Here is a 16729-nt window from a genome sequence, read left to right as displayed (position 1 = left end):
TCACTGAATACATGTCACAGGTGCCTGATATCCTGCAGCATTGTGCTCTGTGCAAATAAGGCACAAGGCATCTTCTCAGACACAGTGCCTACATTTTAGTGCAGGGAACATTCATTGCTCTACTAGCATTTATTAACTGCCTACTGTATACCAATTGTTGTAGACGTTGGCTATTGTCCTGAGTCAAAAGATGAAGCGGTAAAATATAAAAGTAAATAATAAAATAGTAAGCATAAAAGATAATCAAAATGCCTTCAGATAATGACCCTTCATATAGAGGAAATGAACAGAATAATGTGATGTGACTCCTGGAGGAAAACTCTCAGATCAGGGTAAAGAAGGTGGACAGGTATCATTTCATCTGAGATCTGAATTTCAAGGTTCTAGTCCAGTGACAGAAGCAGCAGTGAGGACCATCAGTCATGTTTGATGGACAGAAAGCTGACGGAGTTGGGAAGGGAGAGAGGAGTCAGGAAACAAGACTACAAAGGGAAACTACATTATATAGGACCTTGGAGAATTGGTGTGGAGTCTGATTTGGTGCATGGTGTAAAAGTAATCAATTTCTCTGTCTGCATTTTAGATGTTAAGCTGTGGAAATGGAGAAAGATCACCAGGGAAGTGACTTGCTTACTTCAAACACTTGCTCTCTAGGTCAAGACTTCTTTGTCTCCCTGCTATATAGGAGGTATAGAACATTCATGCCCAGGTTCTCTCCAGCTTCCCTAGGTGCTCCCCAGGACCATATTGTGCACAAGAATGTAGAAGCGGCTGTGCCCTGAGCTGGGCCCTTGTGCATGAATTTGTTCACAGCCATACTTACCAGGGAAATCTGCCTGGACCAGGATAGAGCTGGTTCCAGCTGACTCAGATTTTTTGTAGAAGCAGACTCTGAAAACCATCGGTCTGGAGCACAAGCTACCCCCAGGATGTGGACAAGGATCTCTTATCCCACAGGACTCTCCAGCAGCACTGCTGATGCGTACCATATGTAGAAGTGGTTACCTCACCCATAGAATCAGGAAACATTGGGTCAAACTTATAGACAAGGGTTTGCTTGCTGAAGGACCTTTCAGAATCTAGTTATTACTGTCTCTCCAAGAGTTTGACAGAGAAATGAACACTTTTTTCTAAGGTTTCTGGTCACAACTTTGCCTTTTATTGGACAGTTTCCATCTAGTCTACTTAGAAGTCAATCTAGGGCTAGACATTGGCTTTCTGTGGCATGGCCCTGGGAAGGAGTGAGAGGAAAGAAAACAAGGCTTTCAGAGTCAGCCTGATGTCTCGGCTCAAGTGTGAGGAGGGGGATCTGAGGAAGCAGCCCTCAGGGTTCTGCTCTGCACCCCATACATGGTTTCTCAATAACAGCCATTCTTTCTGGGTCAAGGTGGAATCTTTGTATCTCTCCAATAACCAGTGATGTTGAACATTTTTTCATGTATTTATCTTCTGTTCATATTTCTTCATTTGACAAGTGTGTATTCATCTCAGATGCCCAAGTTTGGGTCTTTAAATCTGACAGAACTGACTTTTTTGAGTTCTTTGTGTGTTCTTGATAGTAATCCTTTGTCTGAGGAACAGCTGGCAAACATTTTCTCCAACTTTATGGGTTGTCTCTTCACAGTGTTGGTAGTTTCTCTTGCTGTACAAAGCTTTTCAAATAAGATGAGATCTCAGTTGTTGATTCTTTGTGATAGTTCCCAGGCAATTGGAATTTTGTTCAGAAAATCTTTATATACACCTATGTCTTCAAGAGTTTTACCTACTCTGTCTTCCAGAAGATTTGATATTTTTGTTCAAATATTAAGATCTTTGAACCATCTGAGTTTAGCTTAGTGCATGGTGAAAGATATGGGTCAAGTTGTACTCTCCATCATGTGTAGAGCCAGTTTTTCCAGCACCATTTATTAAAGAGGTGATCTTTCTTCCAGTGCATGTTTGGCACCTTTGTCAAAGATAAGATGGCTTAGTATATCTGGAGTTGTTTAAGCATCTTCCAACTTGTTCCATTGATCTTTGGGTGTGTTTTTTGCCAGTACCACACTCTTTTATCACAGTAGCTTTATAGTATAATTTCAAGTCAGGGATTGTGATGCTCCCTATCTTGGTCTTTGTTGCCACAGATTGCTTTTGTTATTTTAGGACCCTTTGGTTCCAGATGAATTTTAGGATTGTTTTCTCTAATTCTGTGAGATATGCTATTGGAATTTAAATTGGGATGCATTTAATCTGTATAACAGTTTTGAAAGTATGGCCATTTTCACTATATTGGTTCTTCCTACTCATGAGCATGGGATAGCTCGCCATTTTCTAATGTCCTTTTCAATCTCCTTTTTCTGAGTACTGTAACTTTCAACATAGAAATCTTTTATATCCTTCCTTAGATTGATTCTTAGGTATTTCATTTTTTTTGGATGCTATTGTAAAAGGTGTTATTCCCCGATTTTTCTTTCTGTGAGTTTGTTATTCATGTACAGGATGGCTATTGATCTTTGAGTGTTGACTTTGTAACCAGCTACATTACTGAATTTTCTTATTCAATCTAAAATTCTTTTGGTAGAGTATTTGGGGCTCTTCTAAGTACAGTATCATGTCATCTGAAAATAATAATAGTTTAACTTCCTCTTTTACTATCTTTATCCCTTTTATTTCTCTCTCTTGTCTAATTGCTTCAGCTAAAGTTTCCAGAACTATGTTGACTAAGAATGGAGACAGTGGACATCCTGTCTTGCTCCTGATTTTAGAGAGAAAGCTTTCAGTTTTTGTCCCTTTAGCATGGTGGTGGCTGTTGGTTTGTCATAGATGGCTTTTATAGGATTGAGATATTGGATTTCAGTATTCTGTAGGGGTTTTTTTTTTAAACCATAAATGGGTACTGGACTTCATCAAAAGCTTTTTTAGGCATCTATTGAGATGATCATACAATTTTTGTCCTTCACTCTTTTAATATGGTGCATTACATTTATGGATTTACATATGTCAAACCAACCCTACATCTCTGGGATGAATCCTACGTCATCATGGTGTATAATATTCTTGATAATTTGCTGCAGTAGGTTTGCCAGTATTTTAATGAGGATTTTTGTATCAGTATTCATTAGGGAAACTGACCTGAAATTCTCTTTTTTAGTTGAGTTCTTCTCTTGTTTTAGTTTCAGAGTAATGCTTGCTTCCAGGAATAAATTTGGAAGTATTGCTTCCCTTTCCATTTCATTAAAGATTTTGAGAAATAGTGGTATAAGTTTTTTTAATTTTATTTAAGGAGAAAAAAAGCAGAGAAAGGGTACAAGTTATACAGATTTACAGAAAAAAATAAACAGAAGGAAATCACTAGTTAATGTATTACATATTGTCATCTTAGAAATAATTGTTCAAGTCACAAAATTAAAGCTTGTAAAGTGGACATTCCAGCAGTGAGACTGCAAACAGTTCTGTTCAATAATCCAACAAAACTCACTGATATCATTATCTGTCTTATACACTTAAAGATACATGCAGTTATATCATTTAGAGCACTTTCTTTTCCTCTCTTTTCTACAATGACAATTACACATTTTGGGTTTTGTTGCTCCCACAGTTCTTATTACTTTTTTGGAAGGGAGTAGAATCAAATGTGACATAACAGAACAGAGTCAATCAAATCAAAAGGGTGGACAAAATAGATAATGTAAAAGCATAATACAAGGTGATCAACAATGGTTACCATAATGCCTCCCGCTATCTCTAATAGAATTGCCTATATCATCAGTTATAAAAAAATTGAACAAAACAGTAAAGAACAAAACCTACAAAACCAAAACTTTGGAGACATTATAGGTCTTCACAAGTAGATAATAGTCAATGAGAATGGATATCATAATGAATCTCACTATCTTCACAGCTGTTGCCTAAACTTTCGAACCTGGTACTATCAAGCAAAACAGAATATGGGGACATCAGTCAAAAACAAGATGGTGAGAGTAATACAGGGCTTTAAATCAAGATAATGGAAAGTCAAAGTGGGTTACTATAATATAGCCTGCTAATTTTTAATTTATTTTTCCCTTAATTAAAAGGATAAAAATAAAAAAGTAAATAATGAAGTGGAGATTGAGATAAAAGAGGGCATAACAGCAAAACAGCGCAGATCAAAACATAACCATTTAAGCAGAATAGTGTTTCACCACCAGATAATCCTAACCTAAAAGTAGTTACCATATTGTCTCTTTCCTTGAAATCTTTGAGTGTAACTTTGTATACTGTAGCATCAAATATATCAAAACAATGTAAAACCATTTAAGAGAATGACAGCATTACAGGGTATTTAGAATCAACTAACAGAAAATGAACAATGGTTTCTGTATAATCTCCTTGACTTTAAAAGTTTTTGCTTATACTATAATACATAATAAAATCCAATAAGATACAACCTGTTTAGACCAATGGAGACAGAAGAACAAAACCTTGATGAGATTTCAAAACAAGATGATACTAAATCAGTATTACCTATTAAGATGTCATTTTCTCCAAAATAGCTGTTCCTATCATCCAATCTTCTCTGTCTCATTTCTGTTGAGCTCTTTTTCTGTCAGTAGCTGTCAGTTTGTCTTCTTCATTTTGTTCTCTGCTCCATTCGTTGTGGCCTCCCCGCCACTATTTCTGGGTTCTTTGTATTTTTCTTTTTTTAGAATATCCTGCAATACTTTCTGTAGGGTTGAATTGGTGGTTGCAAATTCCCCCAGTTCCTCTTTATCCTGGAAGCACCTTGTTTTTCCATCAATTTCCAGAGACAGTTGTGCAAGATATCTCAATCTTGGCTGGAGATTATTATCTTTCAAAGCTTGAATTATTTCCCCCCACGCTCTTCACGATTTGATGGTTTGTGCAGAGAAATCTGCTGCAATTCTGATGGATGTTCCCTTGTAAGTGGTCTGTTTCTTGTCTCTGACAGCTTTTAATATTCTGTTCTTGTATTGAATTTCTGGAATTTTTATCATTATGCCTGGGTGTTGCTCTGTTTGGTTTGTAGGTGGCTGAGGTCCTGTATGCTTCATACAACTGAGTATCTTTACCTTTTGCTAAATTAGGAAAATTCTCCTGGATTATTTTTGTGAGTAGTTTTTGTAGTTCATTTGTTTGTGTCCCTACTTCTTCTTTTATGTTCTTAATTCTTAAGTTATGAATCCTGTTATCATCTTCTAGTCTTTGTATTATTGCTGTTTGTTTCTTTGTTACTTTTAAGAAGTTTTTCATTTCATTCTCCCATATTACAAATCTGCCCTCCAGTTCAGATAGTCTGTCCTTAGTTTCTTTCAAGCTGTTATGCCAGTTTTTGATAGAGTTTTTAGTTTCTTGGTAGTCCCTTTGAACCTGCTTCATGTACTCTATGCTTTCTCTGTTTTCTCCATCAAACAATTCTCCCCTTTTTTTTCTGTTCTTCCATTCCACCATCTGTTTTTTCTTGAGCGGTGCTTAGCATTTCTCTAACTATTCTGCTTATTTCTAGCTTCAGGTCATTAATAACTTCATTCCTGAATTGGTCTATGAGGCTCTCTAGATGGCGCTTTATGTCTATTGGTGCGGTGTCCACTATTGCCTGTTTCTCAGGATTGGGGGCCGAAGGGCCTTTCTTGTTGCTGCCTCTTCCCATATTCTTTGCTCCTTATATATGCAAGCGTATATAGGAGGCCCAGCTTCCCTCCCTGTCAGCCACAGCCTGATCGAACTGCGCCGGCTAGGTGTTCCCGCCCACCGCAACACACCAGGAAGTTGCAGACCAGGCAGCCTATGCTGGGCCCGCCCCTCCAGGCCACCCTCGGGCTCTAGGATCTAGGTTGTGCTAGCCTACTGGGTCTCAGCCAGCAGCGTCACGTAGGCTAGGCACTTCTCACCAATCCCGCTTCAGAGGGGGATACGTGGCTGAGGTCGCTGCAGCGCCCTGCTCCCGCAAGTCTGCCCAGTCCCAGAATGTCCTCTGCTGGAGTCTCCTAAACTGTGGAAGAGTGTCAGTTTCTCTCACTCACTTCACCGCAAGTCAATGCACAGCTCCCCGCCCCGTCCTGTTTTCAACTCCGTTTGCTGATTCCCGTTCTCAGAGCTTCCGCGCGTCTCTCTCCCTGCCGAGCTGATGTAGACGCAGCCGCCGTGCGGCAGGAAACCCAAATCGCGGCTTCCAATGGCACGGGCTCCAGCTTCCACACTGAGGCTTTTCTGTTCCTGTTATAGCACCAGGAGTGCATTCCAAGTTGGTTTCTCTCAGCCCAGTTCGTTCTTAGGTCAGCAGGGCATATCTCCACTTGCTTATGATTCCTTACTCTGCACCATTCCTGAATTCTAAGCTGAGTCTTTCAAAGAGCCTCCGTAGCGGCTGCTATCTGTCCGCCATGTTCTCCCGGAAGTCCTGGTATAAGTTTTTCTCTAAATTTCTTGTAGAATTTAGTAGTGAATCCATCAGGGTCTGGTGTTTTCTTTGCTGGTAGGTTTTTAATTACATCTTTGATTTCACTGATTGATAATATTTTATTTAGGACTTTTATATCTTCTTGATTCAACTTTTGTAATTCATATGTATCTAGAAATCTTTCTATTTATTCTTTATTTTCCATATTATTAGTATACAAGTTTTCAAAATAAGTATAGATGATCTTCTGGATTTCTGCAGGGTCTGTTCTAATTCCACCCTTTGATTCCTAGTTACATGGATTTAAGTGGTTTTTTTTTCCTCTCTTTTTCGTAAGGTTGGCAAAGAGTCTGTCAATTTTATTTAAACTTTCAAGGAACCAACTCTTTGAATCACTGATTATTTGTACGTTTTTACTCTCCTGTGTGTTATTTTGTGCTCTGATCTTTATAATTTCCTCCTTCATATGAGCTTTTGGCTTAGCCTGTTCTTCTTTTTCCAGAAGTTTGAGAGTCAAATTACATTGTTAATGTGCGTTTGCTCTGTTTTCCTGATATAGGTATTTACTGCTATAAATTTCCCTGTTAAGACTGCTTTCTTTGTGTCCTACAAATTCCAGTATGTTGTATGGTCTCTATCATTCAACTATAAAAACTGTCTAATGTAGTCTTCAATTTAATCTGTGACCTATTAGTTGTTCAGTAGGGTGTTATTTAATTTCCATGTGTTAATGAAGTACTTATTATTTCTTTTGCCATGAATTTCCAGTTTCATTGTACTGTGATCTGATAGTGTACATGGAATAATTTCAGTTTCCTTTGCAGTTACTTTCCTTTGCATGTCCTATGAACCAGTATATGGTCTATTTTGGAGAAAGTCCCATGTGCAGCTGAGAAGAATATGTATTCTGCTGTTGTGGGTGGAACAATTTATAGACATTTACTAAGTGAATTTGCTCAATTTTATTATAATGTTAGTTCTAATATTTCATTATTGATTTTTATATAGTTGATCTGTCTTTTTGTGCCAGCGAAGTATTGAAGTCTCCCCATATAACTGTGTTAGGGCTTATTTGATTTGCACGTCTGTTACTAAATTTTTTATATAGTTGGGTGCACTGCTATTTGTTGCATATATACACATGATATCTCTTCCTCTTGGATTGTTACCTTTACAAGAAATGTAATGACCTTCCTTATCTCTCTTAATCAGTCTTGGCTTGAAATTCACTTTGTCTGCAAATAGAATAGCTACTGCTGCTTTTTTTCCTCATTTCCCGTCACATGTAGTAATGTTTCCATCCTTTGACTTTCAGTTTATGAATTTCATATTAAATTAAACAGGTTTCTGGTATGCAGCATATTGTTGCTTCTTGATCCATTCTGCCAATCTGTGTCTTTTTATTGGTAAATTGAGTCCATTGACACTGATGTTTATAACTGATATGTATTGACATCATTGTCATGTTATTTTCCTGTTGTTGACTTCCCCTCTTTTCTCCCTCCCTGTAATTGTTTTCCTTCCCTGAAGGATTCCTTCTGTTGGGGTTCATGGGAGCTGTAGTCCTTATTATCTTTTTCTAGAATGACCTTCAGAACATTTTTGAGTGCTGGTTTGGTGGTCATAAATTTCCTCAGGTGTTGTTATGGTTTGTGTTCCTGTGGCTTCATCTCAAGCCTCATGTAGTCATGGATGCCTGAGTCTGGTGTTCATGATTGCTTTGTTGTCTAGTGCTGGGATTGATGGTATGAGTACTTCACCTTCCAAGGGGTGGAGTCAGGATTCAGTGTAAGGGCAGAAAGAGGAATATCTTCTCTCTCTTACCAGTTCACACTTGCTGTTTATATGACAATCTTCTGCTTGGAACCAGCTGAGTGTGGACATAAATCTCAGATATGTAAGAAATAAACCTTCCTTTCCTTAACTTTGACATCAGGTATTTTGTCTCAACAGCAAATCTCCAACAGAAAAGTAACTAAGACAGATGTTCTTTGTCATGAATATATCTTATTTCTCCAACAGTTTTAAAAGATAGTTTTGAGGGGTTCATCAATCTGCACTGAAAGTTGTTTTCCTTTAGAACTTGGAGTACTTCATTCCACGCTCTCCTTGACTTGGGAGTTTGTGCTGAGGAGTCAGCTGTAATTCTGATGGGCTTTTCTTTATAGTTGACTTGTATCTTTTCTCTAAGAGCTTTTAGGATTCTATTCTTGTGTTGAATTTCTGGAATATTGACTATGATATGCCTGGATGTAGAGTTTTTTCATCATTGTTAATTGGGATTCTGTATGCCTCACTTATCTTATGTTAAATTCTGTTTCTCTACCAGGAAAGTTTTTTGTCATGATGTTTGCAAACACTTTTAAAATATCATTTGTGGCATCTCCCAGTTGTTCATTGACTCCAATTAACTTTAAGTTATTCTTCTTTGTCTCATCTAGCAGCTGCTGGGTTGATTTTTCATGGTCCCTTGCTAGCTTTGAGAAATCCTTCTTTTCTGGTCACTAACTGCAAGCCTGTCTATAATATCTGAGCTCCTGTCTCACATTGGCCTAATCTGTACTAAATACTTTCAATGGACTTTTTAATCCCCTGAATATCCATTTGAATCTTCTTTATGAATTCCATTTCTTTCCTATGCTGAGCTTTCATAATGTTCCTCATATTATCTATTTTCTTATCTGTAGTTATCTGAGAGATCATTTCTGATTTCGGTTTTTTCAGACTCTCTTTTAATTGTTTCATTACCACTTCAGAGAGGTCTGCTGTGAAGCTTTCCAATTATCCCACCTCATTACCCTTGGATTTGCCTTTGATGAACTGGATATTTGGGGTTGCATTTTGTTTAAGTGTCTTCTCATTTTATTTTCTCTTTGTTTAAGTTTAATTCCTGGGGTAATGCTTGCCTATGGTGATTTGTTTTATCGGTTGTTTAAGGACCCTTAAGTGATGACTACTTCTCTGTCTTCCAGGTATAGCTGGGTCTGTCGTTTGGAGTCTGTTGGAAAATCTTACATCTTCAGTTCGCTGAAGATTAGAAGTTGTTGCTTGTTTGACCTGGTCTCTTGTTGTTTGGCACTGTGCCATGGTATTTTGTGTGACCCTTAGTCCATCTCAGTCATGGAATACCAGGACCAACAGCACGAGCCTGGGCAGTCCTTGACATCTCCTGCTTCCCACCACTGCCACATCTCTCTGCAGAGGCCTCCAGGATTTCCAACCAACACTGTCACCATGACCATGCATCTCCAGGTTTGAACAGCTCCTCTTGCACAGTGAGGTCTGTCTCAGGGCAAAGGCACTGCCAGCTAGTGCCTTCTTCACTGAAGTTTTTCTTTTTTTTTCTTTTTCTTTTTTTCCCTTTCTTTCTTTCTTTCTTTCTTTCTTTCTTTCTTTCTTTCTTTTTTTCTTTCTTTCTTTCTTTCTTTTTTTTGTACTGGGGATTGAACTCATGACTTTGCACTTGTCAAGGAGGTACTTATGCTATTGAGCTATATCCCCAGTACTGAAGGCATTACAGTAATGATTGTTGATTTTGTAATGTTTCAAAGTTCTGTATCTCTTATACTGGCTGGCTTTGATTGGTTTTAATCTATTTTATCCTTTTTATTTTTATTTCTTTATTGATACTGGGGATCAAACTCATGACCATGCACTTGCAAGGCAGGTGCTTATGCCACTGAGCTAAATCCCCAGGCCCTGTTTTATCCTTTGTAAAATAAAATAAAATAAAATAAAATAAATAATAGCAAGGTTAGAATAAGTTCATAGAAACAATCAATATAATATAAGAAAATAAAATGTGCATATACCTAATGATAGAGCTTCAAATTACATGAAGAAACAATTGATACAACTGTAAACAAAAGTAGTATATTTTAATCCTCTTGACAATTCATAGAACAACAATACAGGAAATCAACAAGCACACAGTTGCCATGAACAACTCAATTGCTTGTTTGTTCCTGCTGATATTATAGAATGCCCCAACAAGAGAAAATTATACAATCTTTAATGATACTCAGGACCTTTACCAAGAAAAACCACATCATAGGCCATAAAATAAGTCTTATCAAATTTAAAATGATTTAAGCAACACAAAGTGAGATAAGTATCCGATTCTCTCCTTTTTCCTCTGTGGAACAGACAGCGATATTAGTTAGCCTACAGCTGTCACATCCCTTTCCCTGGCTTCTCTTTGCCTCCTCTTTGCCGACACAAGATAGAATATGACTCATTGCCTTTTGCATTCATGTCCTCCCCATCACTCCTGTGGTTGCTCTTCAGCCTTTTTCCCAGATATTCTAACACAAAGTGTAGTTGGCCCATCAGCTTCAGCATCTATCACCTACGTCCCCCACTCCAATCACTGAAGAAACAGAAAGGCAAAGCAACCACTCTAGCATGGCAGAGATCAGGGAGAGGTTCAGATCCACTACTAGTATTTCCATTGTCCCTAGCTCAAAACCAGGTATAAATCACAGCTAACCCTCCTTAAAATTCTCCAGTTTAAACCCTGTTATTTTCATGAAGAGGTGACACCTGTCTATGAAACAGCTTGAGTCTCCCTAAAACTGTGTTGAACAAGCTGCCATAACAGCTAGAGCTGTAATGGATTTCCCACCCACTTGAACCAACCAGAAGTCCCAAATTTGAATAATCACAGGTCTGTAGCTACTATATAAGTAACACCCTCATCCCATTTCTCTAGCTTAGGAGTGCTATAATAGTCCTAGAGCTCTTCCTAGAGCCCCCTAGACGAGTCTGTGCTGCACTTCACTCAAATTAAGTAGTGTGCTCTCACTTACTGCCCTGTAAGTGCTGATTAAATAAAGTCTCACATTGGCGGTCCTATAATTCTGCTTGTGATTTATTTCTCAGATAGCTTGGTCTTGGAAGGTCCTGTCTATTTATTTGGGCTTTTTATCCTGAGTAATGTGCACAGAGTAGTCACTTTTAAAGAAATGACAATAAATATTAAAAGCTGTAAGCCCTGAAGAGTTCCAGAGACCACCAACCCATGAAGATCCCCAGCAGAGATCATCTACTGGCAGTGTCAGCCACCAGCATTCAGCCTTAACTACTGCTGACCAATGCATCAGAGCCACTCCCAGAACTATACTTGGCTGAGTCACAGTTTTTATCTGAATCAAGCAAAAGAACTGACTGATAACAAAAGCATATTTTCTGATCACAGTAGAATTAAGGGCGGTAACAGAGAGATATATTGATATTGATATATTTGCAAACTAAATAATGTGTTTCTAAATAACACATCAAATACAAAATGAAATGAAAAGCCACAATTTAAACTCAATGAAAATTAAAATATAACACATCAAAAGTTGTGAGATACTATTGAAACAGTACTTAAGGGAAAGGTTTTAGAGGCTAACTCTTCAAAAAAGAAGATTAACTTCAAATATCTGCTCTCAAAAACAAAAGAAAGCTTCTCTGGGAATCTGCATAGGGAATGGAATAATTAGATCTTAAATTTTAAATATATTTCTATCTGTCATTAGATATAGATAATGGGGGCTGGGGATTTAGCTCAGTGGCATAAGTGCCTACCTTGCAAGCTTGTGGTCATGAGTTTGATCCCTGGTACTAATAAAAAAGAAGTTAGATGTAGATAATGATAGGATGCAATCAGAAATCCCATCCTCCATTGTAAAATGATGCAATCACCTAGAAAGAAAAATTTTCTGGAAAACTCAGCATGTATGTATAATCTAAGGTTAGGCCTTTATGTCCACCATGTTTTTATCCCAAAGGAACAAAAACATGACCACAAGAGGGTTTGTGCACAATTCTTCAGGGAAACTTTATTCCAAATAGTCAAAAACTAAGAACCAACTGGAAAATGGACAAACTGAGTATGATGTATTTGTAGAATCTAATATTAACCAAAAATAGAGGATCCAACTATTAATACACACAATGAATTGATGAATATAAGAATACTGTGTATGAAAGATGCCTGATGAAAAAAATCCCAGGCAGTATTATTCCTTGGTGTGAAGGCCACATCTCATACCTGATATGGATTGGGTAACACAGTTGTGTGCATCTGTCAAAACTTAACAAATTCACACCCTTACATATGCATTTCATTGTTTGAAAATTTTAACCTTAAAAGCCAAAAACAAAACTATGTACAAAAGTGGAACTATAATGACACACAGAATTATTTAAAGAGAAGTAAACTGATGTTTACGGTTTGCTTTGAGACGCACAAAATAGGACAAATCAATAAATGGAAACATGAATATATAAGTAATGAATAAAATAAAATAATAAAAATACAATAGGTAATAGGTATAAGAGTATCCCCTGCCAAGATCTTTCAACTTTGCTATGTGTTTAAAATCTTTTATAATAAGATATTATGAAAATTATAATCCTGGATATAGATCAGAAAACACATCTCAAGAATGGATGTAGGACAATGGGTAGAATGTATCAAGGTATCCAGGCAACAGGCATCGACTGAGATGGGAAGAGAGTGAGACCTTACAGATATTTGGGTTAAATGGGTAGGCTTTGGGAAGGGTTGGATACAGCAGGTAGGAAACAAGTCAATAAAATTTTGCACCTATAAAATCTGAAAGGTGGACCTAGTGCTTTACATCTGCTGAGTAAGGACCTAGAAGGACTTTCAGGCCCCTATATATCTGGGCATTAGCTAGACAGCTACAACGACAGTCTAGGATTCAGATGAGAGGCAAAGAGGCAGATGTACATTTGTGTATCACTGACAAACACGAACAACTAATACAGTTTACCATAAACGAGGTGTTACCTACGGGAGAGGAGAGAAAGCAAACAAAGATAAATTTTCAGAAAAACATTACCACCAGAATTCAGAAGCTAATAGCAATGAACAGACAAATAATAATAAGAAAAGTGAGAAGAAACTCCCAAAAATAATGCTACAGATGTTACTGTAAAAAATAAGGAAACAGAGACCACTCTTCGCAACAAAAACAAGACTTCTTGGTTGGAGAGATTGATGCTCTTTCCTGAAAGGAATAAATTTAAAAACAATGTATTTTACACAAGCCATTAGCACAGAAGGCTATTGCTCGGATCACTCATCACAAAACATGGAGTAGTGTTTCTTGTGTCCTCAGCCAGTTCACATCAGAAGGAGTGTGTCATATCAATGCCTACATAATTTTCTTCAAAGCAGGATATCCAGAAAACACCATCAGAGAAGTTATACTTGGCCATGGGCACAGACATATCGAATAGTCACTTAATGGGTGACTTCATCCTGATACAGAGGGAGGAGAGCAACACTCCACAGGGAAAGTTTTAACACTGCTCGTGGGGTCCAGGAGCAGGGAAACTGCCAATAGGAGGAGAAATGAGCAGATCCTGTTGACCTTCTCTCAGCTTGCTGCTGGCTCTTCCTTGCAGCCCTCAGAACGTCCACCCTCAGACCCTGGAATATTAGAATGTCAGCCATGGAATGCTAGCAGCTCCATGGGAAACACATCAGTAATAAATCTACCACAAAATTCAGCATCTTATTCCTTCACATTGCAAAAGATTCCAAAACATATGCTACAATTAGCTCATTAATTCTTGGAATAATCTACAGCTTCCCTTTCCCCTCCTTTATTGACAAAGGGAAATATTTTCCTGAGGGCCACCTTGACATCCTTGTCCCACAGAGAGTAGATGACGGGGTTGAGAGTAGGGCTGACTGCTGTGTACAGTAAGGCAATTACCTTGCCATTTTCCATGGATGACCCAGAACCTGGGAGGATGTAGGTGTAGATGATGGCGGAGTAGTATGTACAGACCACAAACAGATGAGAGAACAGGTGGAAAAGGCACGCTTCTTGCCTTCCACAGACCGGATGCCCAAGATGCTGGCAATGATGAAACCATAGGACACCATAGTCAGGAGGAAGTTGACCACACCAAAATAAACATCGGCAATGACGATCATGATTGTCATGATTGTCATGATTGTCATGCTGTTGAGGGTGGTTGGGCTGCAGGACAGTCGTAACAGTGTGGGGACTTCACACAAAAAGTGACGGATTTGATTGGGACCACAGAAATGGAGTTGTGCCATCAGGCCTGTGTGCACAGATGTGCTAAGCACACTAATGACTCACATACTGCTAGCGAGCAGGACACACAGACAGACTGGCTCATCGAGTGCTATAGTGCAGTGGACAGTAGATGGCCACATAAAGGTCATAGGCCATGGCTGTGAGCACCAGCAGCTCAGTCCCCAAAAGTCATGTTAGGAGAAGAACTGGGCCATGCAGCCCCTGTAGAAGATGGTGCTGCCTTTGGCCACCACACCCTCCAGTAGTTTGGGGAGGACAGTAGATGTGCAGAAGATGTCTAACAGTGCAAGGTTTGTCAGGAAGAAGTACACTGGGGTGTGGAGGACTGGATTCAGGCTCATGGCCATGATGAGAAGGGCATTTCCTGCTAAAGCCATGAGATAAAGGGAGAGGAATAAGGTCAAGAACAGTTTGAACCTGAGTGTCTCCAGAGAAACTTTGCAAGACAAAGTCTGCTAAGTCTGTGTGATTATTCCCTCAGTTTCTGCCTGAGATCATCAGGCTTGGTGAATGAAGTACAAGATGAAGAATGGCCGATTCTTTTGCAGTGGATCCTGTGGAGACAGGGAATGTTTATTTCAGGTACCCTTGCTGCAGAAAGCACATAATTCAGATGGTTATGTAGCTCCTGTGCCGAACAGAGCATCAGCTCTCCACTCTGGAGACAGCAGTCCATGAAACTGACCCCTGCCTGTTTATTCCAGATATCTTGCCTGCATAGGCCACAGGAATTACAGCATGGGTCTTTATGCACTTTGACCTTGAACGTATATTATCTCGAGATGCAGAGCTCACTGTGCACACAATGGGCAGGACTGAACAGGGCAGGTAAAGGGCAAGCCTCCTGCTGGGCAGACACCCTAGAGAGGATGTGCCATGCTATCTGGGGTGTTCCAGACTTCAGGTGGAGGCTGATAGGGAAGGCTTAAAGAGAGGGACATGCCCAGGGATCAGAAAGGCTATGAGAGGCAGAGTAGCTCCCACATAGAGCTGAGACACACATTCTGGCTCTTGGGGGTAATTTCCCTTGGTGATCAGATTGGTAAATCAATATGAACACAATTCTTTCACTGAAACAGTAGCTGACTATCCCTGCCCTGTCACACATCCCAGCTCCTTTGAGCAGGGCAGATACCTCTACGGTGGGGTCAGAAGCAGGTCATCCCTTTCCTCTGGTCCAAATGAAAGTTGTTCCTTAGTGAATATTGGGACATGCCAGAGCTGGGGACAGCAAGACAGGACTATACTCAGCTTCAGATCAGCCCCCAATCTTCCAGGAAATGTGCTACCCAGCTCCCAAGCTTGTACACCCTAACACTCAACTCACATGCTTGTGCCATTACCCATCTCTGTCCACCCTGGTCCATTAGGGCAGGCTGGGACCATCTCAATCCAAGGAACAATTAGATCAATAAATATTGGGGTAAAAAAACAGTATCTTCTTTCTTGTGCCTTTACCCAGCCCAGACATCCTCACAGAAGGAGACTGCAGGCTCCACAATCTACTTTGAATTCTCATGTGATCTATGAATGCATTTTAACATGGGTACATACTAAACAAGGAAGCCTACCTCTTCCCTCTTGAACAGCCATTACTGACTTACAGAGACACTGGGTCCTGGCTACCTACTGATGAAGTTGGAAAACAACTGCTCTGAAATTTGACACTCTCTTTCTCTCCTACAGCAGTGCTGAGCTACCCACTTAGAAAAGAGTTAAGCCACATATAAACTTTCAAGGATGTAGGGCTCTTCTCTGCATACCTGAGGATTAGTAAGTTAGTATCCCTTCAGCTCCTGGCTGTCTCCATGTATGCACATGGTTTCTCATCAAATGGCCAAGGTCCATCCTGAGCTAGCTTGAGTCCCCACAGTCCCCTCTGAATGCAACTTCTGAGCCCTCAACCTCCAACTGCTTACAGTTGCTTGGTCTGCAGGTGGCTCTGTGCTCAGAACCTTGTTTCAGATTCACAGGAAACCATCGTGCCTATCTTGATGATCATGATCTGCCTCAAAGGCCAAACCATAGGGTTAGGCATCTGATCATCCTGATCAACAGCTGAGGTAGAGCCACAAGCAGACATGTGGTGGCCCTGGGTATTTGCAACTTCAAACTGAAACCATGAAAGAAGTACATGATGTGATCTCAGCAACAGTTTTCTTCCATGGTAAAGTAAATCACAGTAAAAACAAATCTCTCTTCAGAAACACCTGCCCACAGACATGAATAAGAAGTCTGAAAAGAAAGAGGGGTTAAGGAA

The 16729-nt window shown here is 39.4% G+C and overlaps 1 pseudogene; it reads right to left on the bottom strand.

Annotated features, from left to right (window-relative positions):
* Positions 1-13962: 13962 nt before the first annotated feature.
* LOC100722684 (olfactory receptor 13A1-like) lies at positions 13963-16062 on the bottom strand (annotated as a pseudogene).
* Between the last annotated feature and the right edge of the window lie 667 nt (positions 16063-16729).

This window comes from Cavia porcellus, unplaced genomic scaffold (assembly GCF_034190915.1).
Source record: "Cavia porcellus strain 051 isolate PalLab524CR breed Dunkin Hartley unplaced genomic scaffold, mCavPor4.1 scaffold_2, whole genome shotgun sequence".
In the NCBI taxonomy this organism is placed as follows: Eukaryota; Metazoa; Chordata; class Mammalia; order Rodentia; family Caviidae; genus Cavia; species Cavia porcellus.
This window is presented reverse-complemented; position numbering and strand designations above follow the sequence as displayed.